Source organism: Gigantopelta aegis, chromosome 9 (assembly GCF_016097555.1).
Source record: "Gigantopelta aegis isolate Gae_Host chromosome 9, Gae_host_genome, whole genome shotgun sequence".
NCBI lineage: Eukaryota > Metazoa > Mollusca > Gastropoda > Neomphalida > Peltospiridae > Gigantopelta > Gigantopelta aegis.
This window is the reverse complement of record NC_054707.1, coordinates 13,618,096-13,639,063: the sequence shown is the minus strand read 5'-3', so window position 1 is coordinate 13,639,063 and position 20,968 is coordinate 13,618,096. Positions and strand designations below refer to the sequence as shown.

Sequence of the window (20,968 nt, the reverse complement as noted above, 5' to 3'; positions counted from 1 at the left end):
ATCTCACTTGTGCTTAGCATTACTTCTAGTGTCTTCTAGACCAACCCGAATTATCAAAAGTAAAAGATTGCTTTGTTCAACGACACTTCTGGAGCAGTTTGATTAATTGGTGGCTATCGTATGTCAAACAATTGCTATTTAAATTCTGACATCTAGTCTGCAGCAGACGTAACCAGCTACATTTTTCCATTAGTAGAATGGATTTTTTTTATATACACTTTTCCACAGACAGGACACCACATATCACAGCCTTTGATATACCAGTCGTGGAGCGCTGATTGTGACAGGTAAAAACATAATGGTTCTGTCAAGGTGGTTCGAACCTGCGACTCAAGCACATAACGTGAGCGTTCTGCGTGGCTAGAGGTACAACAGTATTGAAAACTGCCAGTTTCTGACAACCCAAAGCATCACAGATTAGTGTCTAAAATTAATTTCCTAAATCTGACTCACAGCTTTAGCTTGATGATTTTGAGTTCAGTTACGAGATTAAAATTACATGATGGTTATCAATACAAATGGTTAAATCGATTAGCTGGAAACCTATCTGAAACGGCTGTATTAATAATAGAAATAATAATTTATTGTTTTAAATGTTTAATTATTAATTTTAACTGAAATAATACACTAAAATAATACACAAAATAAAACGGAATAAAAAGTAAAGTTTGTTTTATTTAACGACGCCACTAGAGCACATTGATTTTTTTATCTTATCATCGGCTATTGGACGTCAAACATATGGTCATTCTGACACTGTTTTTAGAGGAAACCCGCTGTCGCCGCATAGGCTACTCTTTTTACGTCAGGCAGCAAGGGATCTTTTATTTGCGCTTCCCACAGGCAGGATAGTACAAACCATGGCCTTTGTTGAACCAGTTATGGATCACTGGTCGGTGCAAGTGGTTTACACCTACCCAATGAGCCTTGCAGAGCACTCACTCAGGGTTTGGAGTCGGTATCTGGATTAAAAATCCCATGCCTCGACTGGGATCCGAACCCAGTACCTACCAGCCTGTAGGCCTGCCACGACGCCACCGAGGCCGGTAAAAAAACGGAATAAAGTAATATATATATATATATATATATATAATAATAATAATAATAATAATAATAATAATAATAATAATATAAAAATAAAATTGTTTAAAAAAAACAAAATGAAACAAAAATAAAATTACAAAAATGTTGATTATCTTTTAATTAAAAAATGTCTAAAACTTATAAACGTTATAATCGTGTTGTCGTCTTCGTTCCAGGATGGAACTTATACGTATAACCTCCCGGCACGTCAAACTATGCGTATAAACTCTCCCTGTACGTCAAACTATACGTATAACCTCTCCATGCACGTCAAACTATACGTATAACCTCTCCATGCACGTCAAACTATACGTATAACCTCCCTGCACGTTACAGTATACGTATAACCTCCATGCACGTCAAACTATACGTATAACCTCCCTGCACGTCAAACTATACGTATAACCTCCCTGCACGTCAAACTATGCGTATAACCTTCCTGCACGTCAAACTATGCGTATAACCTCCCTGCACGTCAAACTATGCGTATAACCTCCTTGCACGTCAAAGTATACGCATGTCCGCCTGCACGTCAAACTATACGTATAACCTCCCTACACGTCAAACTATACGCATATAACCTCCCTGTACGTCAAACTATACGCATATAACCTCCCTGTACGTCAAATTATACGTATAATCTGCCTGCACGTCAAACTATACGTATAACCTCCCTGCACGTCAAACTATACGCATATAATTTCCCTGCACGTCAAAATATACCTATAACCTTCATGAATGTTAAACTATACGCATAACCTCCATGCACGTCTAACCTCCCCGCACGTCGCCAGGCGGAGATTGGTTCTCAGTAAGCAAATTATTCGCTTTCACATGCATGCCTCAGCTAACGGTTTCCTTCTTAATATCTCCTTGGGGGAAATCGGTTTCCATAGAAACGCAACATTTACCAATCAAAAGCGTGGTGGTTTATGTTTGTTTTACGGGCAAGAAATGATCCGTCACCCACTGCACGTCAATAAAGGCGCGTGCTGGCGGAATGAAAAGAAACATGTTTACGGTTATCTAAGCTGATTTAAACAGCAGGACTATGGTCGTATCTAGTGCACGCGCTGCATGCGCGCCTGGGCGCATGCTCATCTTGAGGACTAAAACTCGGACAGATAACAGCAGACTCTTTTGGGGTAATTTCCGCCAGTAATTCTGCGCACCGAAGGTGGCTGCTCGCCCGATAACAAGCCGTATTGATGGCGCACGGATAAACTGATTATAAAAATATCGACCCGCACAGTCAACGTAAGACGTGGCCCTGGAATATTTATCAAGCTTTAATGACGCGTTCTTTTTTCTTCTTCTTGTTTTTTTGTCTGTGCTGAAATACAGGCAAACGATATTAAAGTAGGGTTTTTCATCAAGAGTTCTTTTGGAGTCGGGGATTTTTGCTGTGGCAGTAGGGCCGCGGGGCTGCTAGCAAGGCCACTGCAGTCGGTGCGGTTAAAATGTCCAGTAGGGGGAACTGATTGATGGTTGGGTTTAATGCATGGCCGCCAGGCATGCACGCTGACCTTTTGCCAGAATAATGGTCACATCTGGAACGTCACTCAAAATGTTGCTCCCGTCCTCGGGAGATGATTGGAAACCGCGGGATCCGTTAAATCAGCTTATGCACCGTTATTGTTGCTACGTGTAGGTTTGCCCTAATGCCAGAATAATTATCTTAATCTCTGTCAAATGCTGTCCGCTGTATAGGCATCATGTGTTAAAGCAAATCGGTTATTCTTGTTTTCAATGTGGTCATGGCCAAACTATTTTCATGGTGTAGTGTCCTCTTAGGATAGACAACTAGGGACACACGATTGGTATATCAAAGCTCATGATATGTGCTGCCTTGTCATGGCCGTACCCTCCGGGGGGGGGGGGGGCAGAGGGGAGGGCAGTTGCCCCCTTGAGAATCTCACTTTTGTTTACTCCACGAAATAGCTTGCACATCTCAGGGTTTAATTTGTATAGTGTTTCATTTGTTTTTAAAAAGTAGTGACCGTCCCCTAGAATTTTGATCAGGGTACGGCCCTGCTTGTTTGTGCGAAAGTGAATATAGAGGGTTTCCTCTAAGACTGCCCATCGGGCTATTTCTCGTTCCAGCCAGTGCACCACGACTGGTATATCAAAGGCCGTGGTATGTACTACCCTGTCTGTGGGATGGTGCATATAAAATATCCCTTGCTGCTAATCGAAAAGAGTAGCCCATGAAGTGGCGACAGCGGGTCTCCTCTCTCACTATCTGTGTGGTCCTAAACCATATGTCTGAGGTCATATAACCGTAAATACAATGTGTTGAGTGCATCGTTAAAGGGACATTCCTGAGTTTGCTGTAATTTTTAAGATGTTATCGACTAACAGAGATATTTTCACGATTGTAATTACATATCAAATATGTTTTTCTGCATAAAATATTAGTGGCTGTATATTAAACGTGTTTCTGATCGTTCTACTATTTGTACTAGGTTAAATTTCATTTTATTTCCTAAAATATATTTTTTCCGTACGTACGAAATTATTTGAAGACAAAATCCAGTTTGGGCTTCTTACAAATATTAAGACGACCAGAAACTCATTGAATGTACAGACACTGATATTCTAAACAAGAAAATATATTTCATATATAGGTTTAATCGTACAAATATGTTATTTTTCGGAAACATCTTACAAAGCAGCAAACTCAGGAATGTCCCTTTAAATAAAACAGTTCTTTCTTTCCTCTAAATCTGCGTTTGATATTCGATAGCCAATGATTAATAAATCATTGCGATATAGTAGTTTCGTGAAACAAAACCAGTTCTATGATAGCCCGAGTACTCTGCCGAGTATGGAATATCCGTCTAGTATAGCTCTCGAACGACAGAGTACTCGGGTTAATTCTAGAAATAGAATAATCAGACAGATCCTGGGCATTAGAATAGGAATATAATCTTTTAAATTCGCACCAGGGATAATGAATCGTTACAAGCTGTCACACATGCTATATTTTTACGTGACCCTTACTGGCCAGAAATAATCTGGATGTCATTTCATAATTATTTATTTGATTCCGTGCGCCCTACTGCCGGCAACGTTTAATCGAGCCGTTAATATGCTATTACTGATAACCAGAACCAACACGTCCGGGGCCAGTGGTATCGTTAGTCTATTGTATACATAACCATAGCATTACCCCCGGGATTGCTGTGTTTGGGAAGATCTGTAAAAATGAAAGAAAATAAGAAAGAAAGAAAAAGAAAAAAGGAAACAAAAAAGAGAGAAAGGAAGGAAATGTTTTATTTAACGACGCACTCAACACATTTTAGTTACGGTTATATGGCGTCAGACATGTAGTCAAGAACCACACAGATATTAAGCGAGGAAACTCGCTGTCGCCACTTCATGGGCTACTCTTTTCGATTACTGCACCATCCCACAGACAGGATAACACATGCCACAGCCTTTGATATACCAGTCGTGGTGCACTCGCTGGAACGAGAAATAACCCAATGGGCCCACCGACGGGGATCGATCCCAGACCGACCGCGCATCAAGCAAGCGCCTTACCACTGGGCTACGCCCGGCCCCTATGAAAGAAAAGAGAAATATTTCATTTAATGACACACTCAAAACATGATTATGTTCGGGTATCTGGCGTCGAACATATGATTAGGGACCACACAGATAACGAGAGGGGAAAACTGCTATTGTGTGTTAGCAGCAAGCCTCGGCTACAAGTGATCTTTTATAAGCAGCATCCCACAGACATGATACTACATACCATGAACTTTGTTAGACCAGTTGTGGAGCTCTGGCTGGAACGAGAAATAACACAATGGGCCTACCAACGGGTTCTCCTTCCAGTCATTACTCCCCAACTGGCGACAGGCAGCGGGTTTCCTCTCTCATTATTTCCGACGCCATATAACCGTAAACAAAAATGTACTGAGTGCATCGTTAAATAAAATATTTCTTTCTCTTTTTTTTTGTTTCTGTAGGGAGAAAAGCATCTACATTGATTTCTCTCTCACTAACCGCTAGAAGTTATATGAAGCCCTATCAAATAGCTGATGTACGTGTGTGATGAAGCGTGCTTTAAAACGCTTAGTGGATGTAAGCATTGAAATAACTTTCAAATGAAATGCAATGGTAGTTTCTTAGGAACAACTAGCCTGCACACGCACCGCTGGAAGGTGTTTGAATTGTAAAGGCTCTTTCAAAAACTTCAGTTATAGCTTGGAGTGGGAGACACAGTAGGTCGTATAATTTTATGCCCCGCGGATCTGTGGCATTTCTTCTCTGCATATATTTCGTTTAAACAAAATTCGACTTTATGGTGATGGGTGTACACAAATATCTGTCAGACCTCCCACATGATAGCCTCGAAACTGAACGACAAAATTGTATTCCGTGATCAAAATCGTATCTCCGCACAAAGAAGAGTCGAAAGGATGTTTTAGGTAAAGTCGTGATTGCTTCCATGATCCTCTATCAGGTGCTCGTCCTTAGAAGGACCACAACTACCACAGGAGATCAGTAACAGGATGTTTTATCCCTCGTGCACTGCCTGTTTAGCGGACTGCCACCCCCAGACTATCTCTGAAAACCAAAACTTGCACAGGATAGAGACCAATGGAATCTATACAGCTGTGATGGCGTGCACTCACGAATTACTGTATATCAAGTGTTCGTGAAAGGTGAGTATGTCCTGTGATGAGCACAACCTACATACAGCCCTAATAAGAATTCAGTTTTAAAGAGACAGACCCTAGTTTCAACCCATGAAAATACACACTAAGTTTAGTTAATCTACAAACCTGTAACACATTTCGATAAAGTTACAATTGAGTGAAACATGAGTCTCTGACTTTGAAATGGTGAAATACCCTCTAAAAATAGACTAAATCTCGACTCCATAACTATTACTTCTCACACACAGGTGCGTTTTTTAAAATATGAGAAATGCATTTTGTGATATTAAAAACACCAGAATGACCAAAAACACTCCGAACGTACTGAAATTGATAATCTAAACAATAAAATCTAAGTAAAGTATGATTCTAGTTGTCAAAAATGGCTCTAATAGTAAACAATATGCCCCAGTGTTTAAAAACTAGGTTTGTCCCTTTAATATCATTCGAAAACTAAAGTCTGAATGACCTGCCTACCAACAAATAGCCACAGTAGATTAGGAGAGAACATGCCCAACAAGCTACTTGGATATCAGTCGTGGGGTACTGTAATTCTTATACTAGTTCGTAAATACAGTTCTTTTATTTGAAACGTAAATAATGCAACGTTTACAAATTCCACTGCCTCGCCAAAACCATTTCAATTTCAGTGTTGCTTTGACAGTGTTTTGAGGGGTTATTTAAATCATAAATAGATGTTATTTTTAAAATATTAAGGATAAGGACCTTTAAAAGGCAGGCCCTAGTTTTTAAACACTGCGATATATTTGTTACAGCTACAGTCGTTTTTAGATAATTGAAATCAGACATTACCTATCAGGGCCGTAATACCAATTAAACCCTGAGAAGTGTATGCTATTTTCTGAAGTAAAAAAAGTGAGATTCTCAGGGGGCAACTGCCCCCCCCCCCCCCCCGGAGGGTACGGCCCTGCTTATATTTTATTGTTTAGATTATTCATTTCCATACATCCGAAGTGTTTCTGGTCATCTTAGTGTTTCTAATACAACACACACATACACACACACACACACACACACACACACACACACACACACACACACACATCCATATCTTTAAAACCGCATGTACCCCTGAGAAGTAACGTTCTATTTGTAAAGGGTATTTCCCCATTTCAACATTCACAAACTCTTGTTTGACTTTATCGTAACTTTATCCCAATATGTAACAGGTATAGATTAATCAAACTGTAGTGTCTATTTTCACTAGTTGAAACTGGGATCTGCGACTTTAATTGTTCTAATATAATTAATTTACATTTAACAGAAAATATAAACTGTTAAAGGGACATTCCTGAGTTTGCTACATTGTAAGATGTTTCCTACTAGTAAAATATTTCTACGATTAAACTTACATATTAGAAATATTTTCTTCTTTAGAATATCAGTGTCTGTATATTCAGTGTGTTTCTAGTCGTCTTGATATTTGTAAGAAGCCCAAACTGGATTTTGTCTCCAAATAATTTCGTATAAACATATTTTAGGAAATAAAATGAAATTTAACCTAGTACAGATATTAGAACGATCAGAAACACATTCAGTATAGAGCCACTAATATTTTATGCAGAAAAATATATTTGATATGTAATTACAATCGTTAAAAAGTCTGTTAATCGGTAACATCTTAAAAATTGCAGCAAATTCAGGAATTTCCCTTTAACCTTGTCTGACCAAGCAGTATTCAGTCGATGAAATTGATTTGTTTTGTTTAGCTGTAAGGCAAAAATAAAGATTTTAATAACAATTATTAATCTGCATTTATCAGGGATTTCACTAACCTAAATAAGGGGGGGGGGGGGGGGGGGGGGGGGGGGGGGGGGGGTGCAATAGAATCCGAAACGTGCCATAATATTATAAAGTCTCTTCCAGATGAACAAAATAAAAAGGAACATTTAGACTAAAAGGACTCTTTGTTTTCTTATTTTAGGGGGGCCAGCTTCACCCTCCCCCAGCCCTACTAAGCACGGTCCTGGTAATGACCTTGACGACAGGGTTATTCTTTTTAATAGTCGAATGGGCATTTGGCAAAATAGTGGTTGATTCCGTGAATCTGTCTTGTGCCTCGTCTATAGGAGGACAACCACTCCCGATGAGATCCTCGACTAAACAATACATCCTTCTTTTATCACTTCACAAAAATCAGTTTTTAAAGATTAACAACCAGTTAATCAGTTAAAAATATCCAGCGAGTCCAAAAGAATTTCTCACGAATTTTATTTTATCAAAATGGTAAAACATTTGTTTTCCCTTTACATGCAATATACATTAAAAAAAAACCAAAAAACTTTGTTTATAATCACTTTTAGTCACATATCTCTATCAAATAAAAATATTTTTCATTTATTTGTACATTTTAACCGTAAATAAAATGTGTTGAGTGCGACGTTAAATAAAACATTTTCTTTCTTGTTTGTACATTGATATCATGTAATGGTCTTTGATAAAAAAAAAAATAGACTAAATGTAAAATATGTCTAAATGTAACATGATATTCTATTAAAAAGTAACAATTCAAATATCTTTATAAGCTAGTTATGCTTGAACACTGAGTGCAACGTGATCGATAAAGGTTTCCCATTCCAATGCTCATAAAAGAAACGATAACAATTTAAAGTTTTTCCCCCATCAACAAGAACTTAAGTTACAGTGCAAATTTACGTTTTACCAATTCAGACACAATATTATGGTATTTTATTAACATTCATCAGTTCCGATGTTAAGTTATGCTATTTTATAATTGAAAAGTTACCAGATCAAATGCAGAGTTATGAAGTTTTATAAAAGAAACGTATTCAGTTAAGTTGAGATATTTTATCGGAAAAATTTAAATGTTGAAATTACTATCTTTATAAGAAAGCATGACCAGTACAGATGTAAATTTATCATATTTCATCAAAGGATTTCAAATTCAATGCCAAAACATTTTGATTTAATACAAGTTACAAGCTGAAATATAACTTTATGATATTTTATGAAAAGGAAAATTACTACTTCAAGTGCAAAGATGTGTATTACATTTTATTAAAAAAGATACCAAGTCAAAACCAACTTATAATATTTTATTGAAATTGTACCGGTTCAAACATAAAGTTGAACTTTGATGTTTCTTTCATAAACGAAAAGATGCCATATGAAATATAAATTATTATCTTTTGTTAATTTTGTTTTACCGATTTAAATGCAAATTATAAATATGATATTGTCTTTTATAAACAAACAAGGGATTAATTCTAATGTAATGATGTGAAAGATTATCAAACAATAATTACGATTTGCCAGTTATAATATTTAAAGAGAACAAATATTAACGATTCAAAATATGATCTTGTATATACAAAGTTACCAATCCACATTTAAAAGTATTATATTTTATAAAAGAAAATCTACCAAGTTAAAACTAAAGTTATGACATTTTATTTTTAAAATATCAATTCGCATGCAAACTTGACACTATTAAATCAAAATTTATAATTCAAATATTACCACTGCAAAATTATAATTTTAAAACAGAAACGACACCAATTCGAATGTAACTTAACAATACGTTTTTACTGAACATATTAAAAGAAATTAATATCTATAAAATTTTATTCCTTAAAATAAAACAAAAAACGTTATCAATTTAAATGTAAAGTCAAATCTTTATTTTAAAAATAATTTAAGAATCCAAATGAAAAGATATGACCTTTTTATAAAACTAGAAATATTCCCAATTTATACGTAAAGCTACGATGTATTTTATAAATATAAAGTTTCACTGAAAATACAAATTTATTGCAATATATATTTTGTATAAAAAGTATTGGGCACCAGTTATCCAACTAAATAATATAAAACTAAATCTATTACTTAATGTAAATTCAAAAAGCAAAAGCAAAAAAAAAAAAAAAAAAAATTATGTCAATGAAACATTTGATCAAAACGCGTGGTAAGGAAGAACTTAATAATGATTTATTACTATCTCTTATAGTTTCATTACGACAGCCCACCTTTGATAATTAGTAGTTATCAGTGCTAAAATAAATTGGGTTTTTTCTTCTTTCTTTTATTGTCTACTAATGTAATCGAATTATGCAAGGTAGGAAACTATTTATACAAAAGGTTTAAAAGAAGAGGATCTAAGGCTGTACAGTTTTGACACTTTTTGTTCTTAAATTGTATGAGTTCTATAAACAGTTTTGTATATTTTCTCTATGTATTTTTATAACACATTCCACTATGCCTGTACATTGTTCTGAGATATCTATGTCAATTCATTAGACGTAAACGCTCAAGGTTAATAAAGAATTGGATTGCAGTGAATAAAGTTAAAAAACAACACATTAAGAAAATTTTGCTCCAAAGGATTTTGGCAATGAAATGAACTAAAAACCACGCCATTTCATTACAACACGATTTAATAGCTGCGAAAATCAGTGTTTTATAATAATAATAATAATAATAATAATAATAATAACTTCAACAACAACAACAATAATAATAAATATAATAATAATAATAATAATAATTAAAAAAAAATATTAGTAGTAGTAGTAGTAGTACTAGTAGTAGTACTAGTAGTAGTAGTAGTAGTAGTAGTAGGAGTAGAGTAGTAGTAGCTGTAGTGTTATTATTATCTTTTTAGTAGTATTATTAGTAGGCCCTACTACTACTACTACTACTACTACTACTACTACTATAGCTACTACTACTACCACTATAACTACTACTACTACCACTACTACTATTACTACTACTACTGCTATTATTACTACTACTACTACTACTACTACTACTACTACTACTATTACTATTACTACTGCTACTGCTATTATTACAACTACTACTATTAGTAGTACTAGTACTACGTCTAGTTAATTACTTGAAATAATAATAATAATAATAATAATAACAATAATAATAATATTATTATTATTTTTTTTATTTTATTTTATTTTATTTTATTTTATTTCATTTTATTTTGTTTATTTTATTTTATATTATTTTATTTTATTTTATTTTATTATTAATATATTTAACAATAATTACAAAAAATTATGTCGTTAACGTTACACGGGTATACACCTGAGAAATATGTGTATTTATTACACCTATACAGAGAAACACATTTAAATCGTACAGTACAAGTCACATGTAACACAAAATACGTGTATACTGCGGCATACAGGCAATTCTTAATCTGTGATGAAGCTGTATACTACATTTAATTAAGTGTTACTAGTGTTGGGGTGTTGGGTGTTAGGGTGTTACGTTGAACCTGAATAGGTAATTCTTAGATAAGTTATATTAGCGTTTTATGTGCTATAACAAAATGGCACACTTTCACGAATTTATAATAACTAATAAATTCTCCACAAAGCTTAAACATTCAAATTTAATTTGTCTTGCTTGATGTTTTGTGTATTTACTTTGTTTCAAATATTTGTGGTAATAGTAGTCGCCTATAATGTTATAATATTTGTAATTAGGAGAGGGCCTCGTAAGTTGGATAAATCATAACTTGTGCCCAATCATTTTTGTGTATTAATACAATAAAATATGTTTCAAACAAACAAACATTCAAATATAAAATGAAAAGTATGAGATGTCAGATAAAATAAATAATTAGAAACCATGTTAACGTGTCTGTTAATAACTTATTTAACTAAACAATTTAACAATAATCAATTTTACTGAGTACAACGAAATCGTTTGTATTTAGAAAAGAGGAAAATATTAAAATTTGCCTAATTTAATTTATTATTACAGCAATACACGAACTGGGATATGTGATAAATGAAATAAATGCCGTCTTTGTCAAACATGTGGATTTTTGTTGATCAAAGTAAACGATATTTCCTAAAATAACACACAAAAAAAGAAAGAAAACTGAAGACAAAAAAGCAAAAGAATGCAATAAATAATAAATTATGTGACATGCACTGACTATTCGCCGCAGTTGTTGGTAGACCTATTGCATTTATGAAGGAAGGAAATCGTGTATTTAACGACGCACTCAACACATTTTATTTACGGTTATATGGCGTCGGACATATGGTTAAGGACCACACAGATACTGAGAGAGGAAATCTGCATTTATGAAATCATCTAGAAATAGTTTCAGCGAAAAAGAAATATGATATGAAATCACTGTTTAAGAAGAGGTTATTCTTCGAAACCAATAAGAATTATATATTATTTAGTCACGTAGATTATCTTAATTATTTATTTTATTTCGCTACTGGTTAATTAATATTAATTAATACATTTTATCTATTTCGCTACAGTTATTTGTATAACTTTGATGTGATATGCTATGCTATGCTATGATATAGTATATATGTATATATGTATGTATGTATGGTATGTATGTATGTATGGTATGTATGTATGTATGTATGTATGTATGTATGTATGTATGTATGTATGTATGTGTGTATATATATATATATATATATATATATATATATATATATATATATATATATATATATATATATATATATATATATATATATATGTATGTACGTCCGTACGTGCGTGCGTGCATGTGTGCGTATTGAATGAGTGTGATATATTAGTATATTACACACATCCACAGTAATTATGCATTTTGGACCCTTTTAAAAACAAATCCACAACTATAATTTTATTTACTACAAAACAACCAAACTGCCTTTACGTTTATAAAGTACGAACGCACCGTAGCGATATCTAATTGTTTTATTTAATTTAATTTAATTGTTTCCAGTTTTTACGTTATTTGACTGTCGAATCACTTTTTTTGTCTTTTGAAACATCCCCTCGAATAATTGTGTCACGGCTTTGGCATTCTGTCTGAAAGCGTTCGAGTTACTCATAGCCTGAGAAGAGATGTTTCCTTAAGCCCTCGTCAATTGTTAGCGTTGTCCTCGCCGCCGAAAAATATTAACTAGGTTCTGTTCAGGCTATTATCGATAATACGGTTATTCTTCGTTCCGTAAATTTTCGTCAGGTTCAATAAAATGTTAGTCTGAAATATTTAAAATATTAGATTTAAATAAATAGATTTTGTTAAAATAAACGTTATATTACGAATTATTACAATGCAAGAAAACTGTATTTGTGTTACACACATAATGGTGGTAAGGGGTTAAATACTAGACTGTCCAAGGTTTTCTAGTATTGTAATATTTCTGTGACTAAAATAGCATTTTTAAAAATTAAAATTACATACTGAAATACATTGTCTCGTTTAGAATACATCTTTCTGTATATTCAATGTGTTACCGGTCTTCATAATGTTTGTAGTAGCTTCAACTGGATTTTATTTTCCAATAATTTCGAATGTTCGATAAATATATGCTAGGAAATAAAATGGCGTTTGGGCCAACTACAAAGAATATTACGATCAGAAACACATTTGCGCTATACGGACACTTGTATTTTAAACAGGAAAATGTATTTAATGTGTATGTTTAGTGGTCACAGAGGCTGTGTTAGTCCAGAACATCTTAATCATAGCAACACACTCAGGACTGTCATATAAATCGAAGATTAAATAAGCTAATGACTGTAATAAAATTAATGCACTAAATAACGTCATCAGAGGTATATAGAATGTAACGTTATATTTAGATTCATGTAATAAAATGCTTTATGTGTGTCTAGTAACACTGGCGTAGGAAGCGGGGGAGGGGGCAAGAGGGAGCAGCGATGTTTTATATATATATATATATATATATATATATATATATATATATATATATATATGTGTGTGTGTGTGTGTGTGTGTGTGTGTGTGTGACCCCCCACCACTCCCCACCACACACACACACACTTTGTGGCACCTTCCTACACCCATGAGTAAGCCGATTTAGGCTAGGTAGCAATATATTTTATGTCTGTATTGTATACATTTATGTACATTATCATTTGACACTTTAATAAACAATTAAATCAATCATCACCTCATGAACAGGGGCCAGTTTCACAAAACATCGCAAGTTTACGTCTGCGACTAGCAGTTATACCGGCAACATGGCACCATTGCAGAAGATGGAGCATTTTAAAGACAAAAAAACATTTAATGAAATATGTGTGCTTTTAACTATAATTGTTGTATTATAATAGTAATAAGAATTGTGGTTTAGTCGTGCAAAACTAGGCTTACGATGTTTTGTGAAATTTGGCCTTGGACCCTAGACTACCTAGAAAAGGGGGGGGGGGGGGGTAGGAGAAAACAAACCTAAAACTGTCCTTTTAGGTAGGTAGGTAGGCTGGCAGGTAGAACTGGTTTCACATGCTTACATCGAAATAAGGTTAAACCACGCTCGTTGTGAGTACAAATTCTGACAGTTAGAAGGGACATTAAGCCCTTTTAGTTTATAGAAGCTTTTTTTATATAGCTACAGAAAATCCTATGTCATTATGTTCCGTTTCCTTTTTACTGCCTCCCTAATTAACTAAGGCTAGGTATGGCCCACATCAGGTGGGGTGGTGGTGGTGGGGGGGGGGGGGGGGATAACTAATCGAACAAGTCTCGTAGGTGAAGATTCGTTATCAATATTGGCTTGATTTTCTTTATTTAAGAAAACAAAGAAACACAACCCCCCAAATATTTATTTGAATATTCATCGGCAGTTAGAGCAGCTGACGCCTCCCCCTATCACCACCACCACCACCATCACCCCTCTTTCTTGTACACCAATATTGTAAGGTTATCTTATCCATGTATGTGTGTACCTGCGTGTTACAGAACGTTGGCATGGCAACAGCGCCGGGATACCTTTTCACTGAAAACATTAAACCTTCAACAGTGTTTTGTTTGTTTCTTTTGCTATCAACAATGTTTTCGTTCAAAGCAAAAATGCATGGTTAGGTTTAATTTCGCCTAAGTGCATGCAGGTGTTGAGAATACATTGGTGAAATGTTGTATGTTACAAGTAAATTACCAGGAAAAAACCCTCCATTTCGTATTATATTTGGATCATTTCTAATCGTCAAAGCGACAGTACAAGTGACAGTACAGGGGCATTTGTTTTCTAGGTAAGGCGGTGCTATGTTTTAATTGGGTACTCATGTATTCAGAGAAAGGATACAACGCTTAAAATAGAAGGGACACCTGTTGTTTTCAAAAAGTACATTAACATGTAATGATGTATTATCTATACTGTCCCTGCATTATACAAAATGTGTAAAAAAAAAAAAAACCCCACCAAAACACCGTTTTAGTGCATCAACAGAAATAAATAAATAATTTAATAATAATAATAATAATAATAATAATAATAATAATAACTCTATACTCATTTTGACCTCTAACTCTGATTGTTTTATTAAAGAAATTCCTTTTTGTAAATAAAGTTAAATTTGAGCACATCGATTTGTTAATCATCGGTTGTTGGGTGTCAAATTTTTTTTTAATTGTGGCAAATAATTTTAGAGTAATGGATGCACCTTATCACAAAGAGGATAGAACATACCACGGTCATTGGTAAACCAGTTTTTGTTATAATATATAAAAACAAAAAATACCGCTGTATTAAAAAACCCCCCAAAAACCCCCCAATAAATTTGTAATCTAACATACAATGTTGTATTCTTTCTAAATCTTTTAATATTTGATGATATGGAATCATAGAATTGATGTAACATAACACACTTGCTATTTAAATATTAATAGTAAAATAAAATTTAAATTAAATTAAAATTAAATGAATTATGAAATTTTGAGTACCTAATAGAATAATTATTGCCATGGTGATATCGAAACACATTTAAAAAAAAAAACGTATTGAACCTATTCAAAGTGAACACAGTTTTAAATGAAATGTTCATATTTAACACAATTGTAATGAAACAAAAATGAAATAATTAATTAATGTTTACCGACACAGTAGCTCGAAGAATACATCGACTATTGGGTATCAAACAAAGGTAAGTTGTCACGAAACACAAAACAACGTTTCTAAATGTTATCATTATAAAGTTTTTCCGTCGGTTTTTGAAACTTTTGAAATATTACTGTATGAATTAATGATCTACCCTCTGGGGTATTAATTTCTGCACTGCACTTATCATCTACCACTTAGAATATTAATTTCTACATGCTTATCATGTGCTGTCTGGTACACAAATTAAATATTGAAACTGGCAGGTATATTAACATAGAGAGATTTCAAAGAACATGTAAGGTATGTAATTCTGATGAAATAGAAGATGAATTTCACTTCATTCTACAGTGCCCACAATATGAAACTTTAAGACATAAGTTAATTAAACAATACTATTTTAAACATCCTAGTGTCTTCAAATTGATACAACTTTTAACTTCTGAAAATAATAAGCAGATAAATAACCTTGAAAAATATTTATTACAGGCGAATCGGAGTAGAGACCAGTTCTTACAAACACTACTTATACATGGTTATATTATTATAAATACCAATATGCCCTTTTATTATCAATAGTAGTTAACAATGCTATACCTTTATGTTAAATTATACTGCTATACTATATTACATGCGATTTTAATTATAGCTTAACAATAGCTGTGTACCTGTTTAAGTCACTCTCCACCATTGTACTGCACTATTGTATATACATGTAGATATTACTTTATATGTTCAATACTGTGTTTATGCCATTAAGCTGTAAAGCTTTAAGTAATAAAGAACTTGAACTTGAACTTGGAATAATGATTTCTACACTGAGCTTATCAATTTCTACAATATTTACAATCTATATATATCCTATCTGTAACATTACTGTCTGCACTACACTTACCGCCTGTTCGTGTATAAAACATTAAATTGACCGTACTGACTCTGTAGCCATTTTGAAAGGTTTTCAGCAAATGCATATTTAGAATACATATTTTACATTATTAAAATTACAGTTTACTTACCTTTTTTAGCTTAGAATTTGAATATCTCTATAACCAATCTTCACATCACATTTTGTAACATCTCAATATCGACTTCGGTCTAAAATCCAACGGCCAAACGAAATTTTAAATGATTCCGCCAAATTTCATTTCAAATATAAATAGCCATATAATTCTTTATGTTTAAAACATATTAAGGTAAGATAGGTTTTAAAAAAACCACACACATAGAAAAATGGATGTGTGTTTATTTTGCTGGGGGAACAAACGGAAGTCTTGCTAGGGCTGAAAACTCGGGATAGTACATTTTAATACCTACAAAATATCTATCATTTATCCTGTATAGAATGTTGTTTTCTACACTTGTTATGCGATTCTGATAACAATGACATAAACATGTGACATTTTAAATGAATGGGCAGAACCAGTCCATTTCAATGTATTTATTTCAAATACTACTAATAAAAACAACTATATAAAAAATAAGATAATAAAATAATATACATTTATGTTGTATGTCTGGAGGTGTATTATCTCAAAGGCATTGTATTTTACCATTTTAATTTAATACGCTTACGTCATCTGGATTCTGTACATTTTATAACAAAAGTGTTGTAAAGTATTTTAAAATAAAATAATTTTGCACATTTCAACGTATACGTGATGTTTATGGAATATTAATATTATTTAATCGGTAATAATAAAAACAAAATTACAAAATATTTAAAAATTAAAAAAATCATTTCTGTTTTGTACAGCGATACAATTAAAAGGCGATGATTTCTTTCCTGAATTTTAAAAATTAGATTGAGAGAATTTGTTTTACAAATAACCATCCACTTCTACATTTGTACCAAAATTATAATTTGTAAGCATACGATATACATGCATATATTATATACAGACTATAATAATGTTCACAGACGGGGTATGATAAACATACATAGAATATTACATTGTACGCCAATAATAGATGTCAAGTTTACATTTATACAATAATGCTTACAAACATGTACAATTCGTTTTTACATCTGACCTTCTCTCTATTTGATATCATTAATTAAAAATGTACAGTTTAATTGTTTTATAATGGTGTAACTGATAAACGACTATTCAGTGTATTAAGCATTTTCCTTGCAACAATTAACTAAATAACTAAATTTAAAAACAACTTTCCATTATGAAAGAAATGCTTAAAATATGAAAAAAATCGGCTAGTGTGATAATGAAATGCAACATAAACTTTCACGGTGTTATTAAAGACTTTACTAAAAATTAAAATTAAAACATAAATTGGTTTTGTTATTATATGTTTGGCAGAGGGTTTGTTTTATTATTTATGTTTTGTTTCGTTTTGTTTTATTTTTATACGTTTTTTCTTTTCCCTTTTATTAAAACAAAATAGAATTAAAACCGTTTTGTGTCCCGGTTACATGTGTATTGTACATAACGTTCACGAGATAGTTTAATGTATAGTTAATACTCATTAATCAGTTCAGTATTATTTTCAGTTAGTGATCTAGAATATTGTAAAATGAACGACATAGGTGACGAATATCATTATCTGTTTATATGTAACTTTTTCACAGATAACAGCAAACTACTTTTGAAAACATATTTCTATGTTAAACCAAGTACATTAAAGTATAAGGAACTAATGAACACCCACAGAATTAGTTATTTAAAAAAACCCCCACATGCAAACTAATAAAAAAAATCATGAATAAATTTAAGAAGCCGTAAGTCCCTACAAACAGTACTAATACTACAATATACAGTCTGGGCAACCTGTTAAAATGACAAGCAATACTACATCCAACTTGCTGGCATGTTTTAAACACAAACATATGCATGCAGTGCCACTCCAATGATTAAAGTCGTGCATAGCCAAATATCATCAACACAAAATTACAGGAATAACGTGCATTGTTTTGAGCAGTATATGTTTCTCACTTCCATTGCCTTGTATAATGAAGATATCGAAATGGTTTCATGGATGTTATGTGTCGCACTCCAAACTCTATATGTAGCAAACATATAACATATGTTTTACTATTTCAATTCGATTCTTTATTTAACTTTGAGCTGTTACAGCTCATCAGTTGCACAAGTAAAATACAACATATATGTACATATCAAGTGGAAGGTGTAACAACATTATTCCAACAGCGGAGAATGTAACAAATACAAAAATTTATTCACAAAATACATTAAAGGACTCGTCCCTATGTGCTATTTATAATGGCATCACGTTTTTTAAAGAAATACTTTGCACAAATATTTCCCCAAATTACATAATTCTTTAGTATTATTGCTGTCTAGCAGCTGTAGTAATTTTACCATAATAAATTATTTGGGTGAACCCTATAATATATTTTTATATACAAAGCTCTTAAATCATTAGAGAAGGGGCAGCATAAAATAAAATGAAACTCATCTTCTACTTCACCCATTTAACACAACATGCATATTCTTTTAGACCTATCGATGTTGTAATGGCGTCCAACCTCAATTGCTAAACTACGTGAAGATAGCCTAAGCTTTGTTATACTACATCACAAGTATATTTATATACCGTTGAGAAAATATCATATTTACTAATTTTCGCAATTGTATTATATCTGTACTACTACCAATATTATAATTATACTATGTCCTACCATTGAACACATGTCCTCATATGCCGTAGAATACGGCCTGGGTGTAATACATTCTTGTCTTGTCTTGTTCTCGCCATACTGAATAAGGGTCGCTTTATATGCGAAAAGTAATGGCACAAATAAGGGCGGGCCCTAGCCACAAATAATTGGGAGAGGTTAAAATGAATCAGTTCTATCGAGACGATGTCGAGACCTCGGGATTATCTCTGCATGTAGGGTATCTTTAAAGGTTAACTTTCTGATAAAATTAAGATTTATGATCTGTACGATTTAAATCTATTTTACTTTGTATTACCCATAACAAGTAAAACGTGTTATTCCCACTGTTGCTTTCACGTAAGCGTTGTAAAGCGTCTTATAAAACACCTCTGCCAAACGTTCCAAACCTTATCCGAAAACAAATACGTGACGTCATTTTAATTAAAAGAAGGGACTGTGTGTCTAATATTCATCAATTCAACCTGACTGAAACAACTACAATGCTATAAAATTAATCTTCGCCATTTTGAAATATAATTTCTATTACTTGCTGGTCCACAAACTATACAGAGGAAAAAGAAAGACGCCTCGAATTCAGAGTATATTAGAATGGATTTCTTGCTATCATTTTTCGCGCTGTGGTGTCGTTAAACATTCATTCATTCAATTCATTCAATTCATTCATTTCATTCATTCATTCATGCATTCATTCATTCATGCATTCATTCATTCATCCATACATTCATTCATGCATCCATGCGTTCAAGCAATCATTCATTCACCCATTCATTCATTCATTCAATTCATTCATTCATTCATCCATCCATTCATTCATTCGTTCATTCATCCATCCATCCATCCACCCATTCATTCATGCATTCACTTAAACAGAATTGTAACTTAGTAGAGTTCTACAGTTTCATATGACTTGCATGGTGTGTCACTGCCCACAGACTCCCCACAACCTGAAAAATAAATTCAAAAGTATAAATACAAAACAAAATGGATAATCGTGTTTCTATATATCTCAGCATTAAAAACAATTCTTCCCATCTCTGCATCTTTACACTACTCTGATATTTTCCAGAGCTTTCTTTGGCTACATTTTACAGCGATGATGGTCCATTTTTCTGTCACGAAGGGATCATTCAAACCAGCAGCCGACCCTTAATAATATTAAATTAGACTTCCAAATATCCTTTCAAGATGGCGGTGACGATGTCGTGTCGAAATTACGAATTCCCTGGTAAGTTGAGTGGCGATGTATCTTATAATCTATGTGCCTTTGATCTTTGCAATTACCTTAGTATGACACCCAATAGCCGGCGTATTTTTCGTGCTGGGGTGTCATTAAATATTCATTCATTCATTCATTGATCTTTGCAAAAGCACTTTCTGCATTTTGAATTCAGATAATCCTTTGGAGCCGCCACTGGTAGTCAAATGTTATTATTTCGTCAGCCATTTCGTCAGAATGGCGTGAAATTGGAATCAATCGCCTGCAGTTTACCTGTTGGCGATATATCGATCCTATTTTCGAAGTATTTGCCATGTCATCAGCGCACGTGCTCTGTTCCCATTGGACGCGAGATGTCACGGGAGTTGAACTCGAAATTGATTAGGCGTGTATTTCTGCGCGTGTTCCGGAGCCTTCGCTTCCGCGCGGTGACTCATCCGAGATCTCTCCGCGATTGACCACGCAAATCTCCGTC

The 20,968-nt window shown here is 33.5% G+C and overlaps 1 long non-coding RNA gene across 1 annotated transcript in view; it reads left to right on the top strand.

Annotated features, from left to right (window-relative positions):
- The window catches only part of LOC121382334, a 36,664-nt gene that overhangs the window by 10,867 nt on the left and 4,829 nt on the right, over window positions 1–20,968 (top strand). The window contains exon 2 of the long non-coding RNA XR_005959151.1: window positions 20,344–20,502. This is a non-coding gene — a long non-coding RNA (uncharacterized LOC121382334). The remainder of the gene's footprint in view (window positions 1–20,343; window positions 20,503–20,968) is intronic.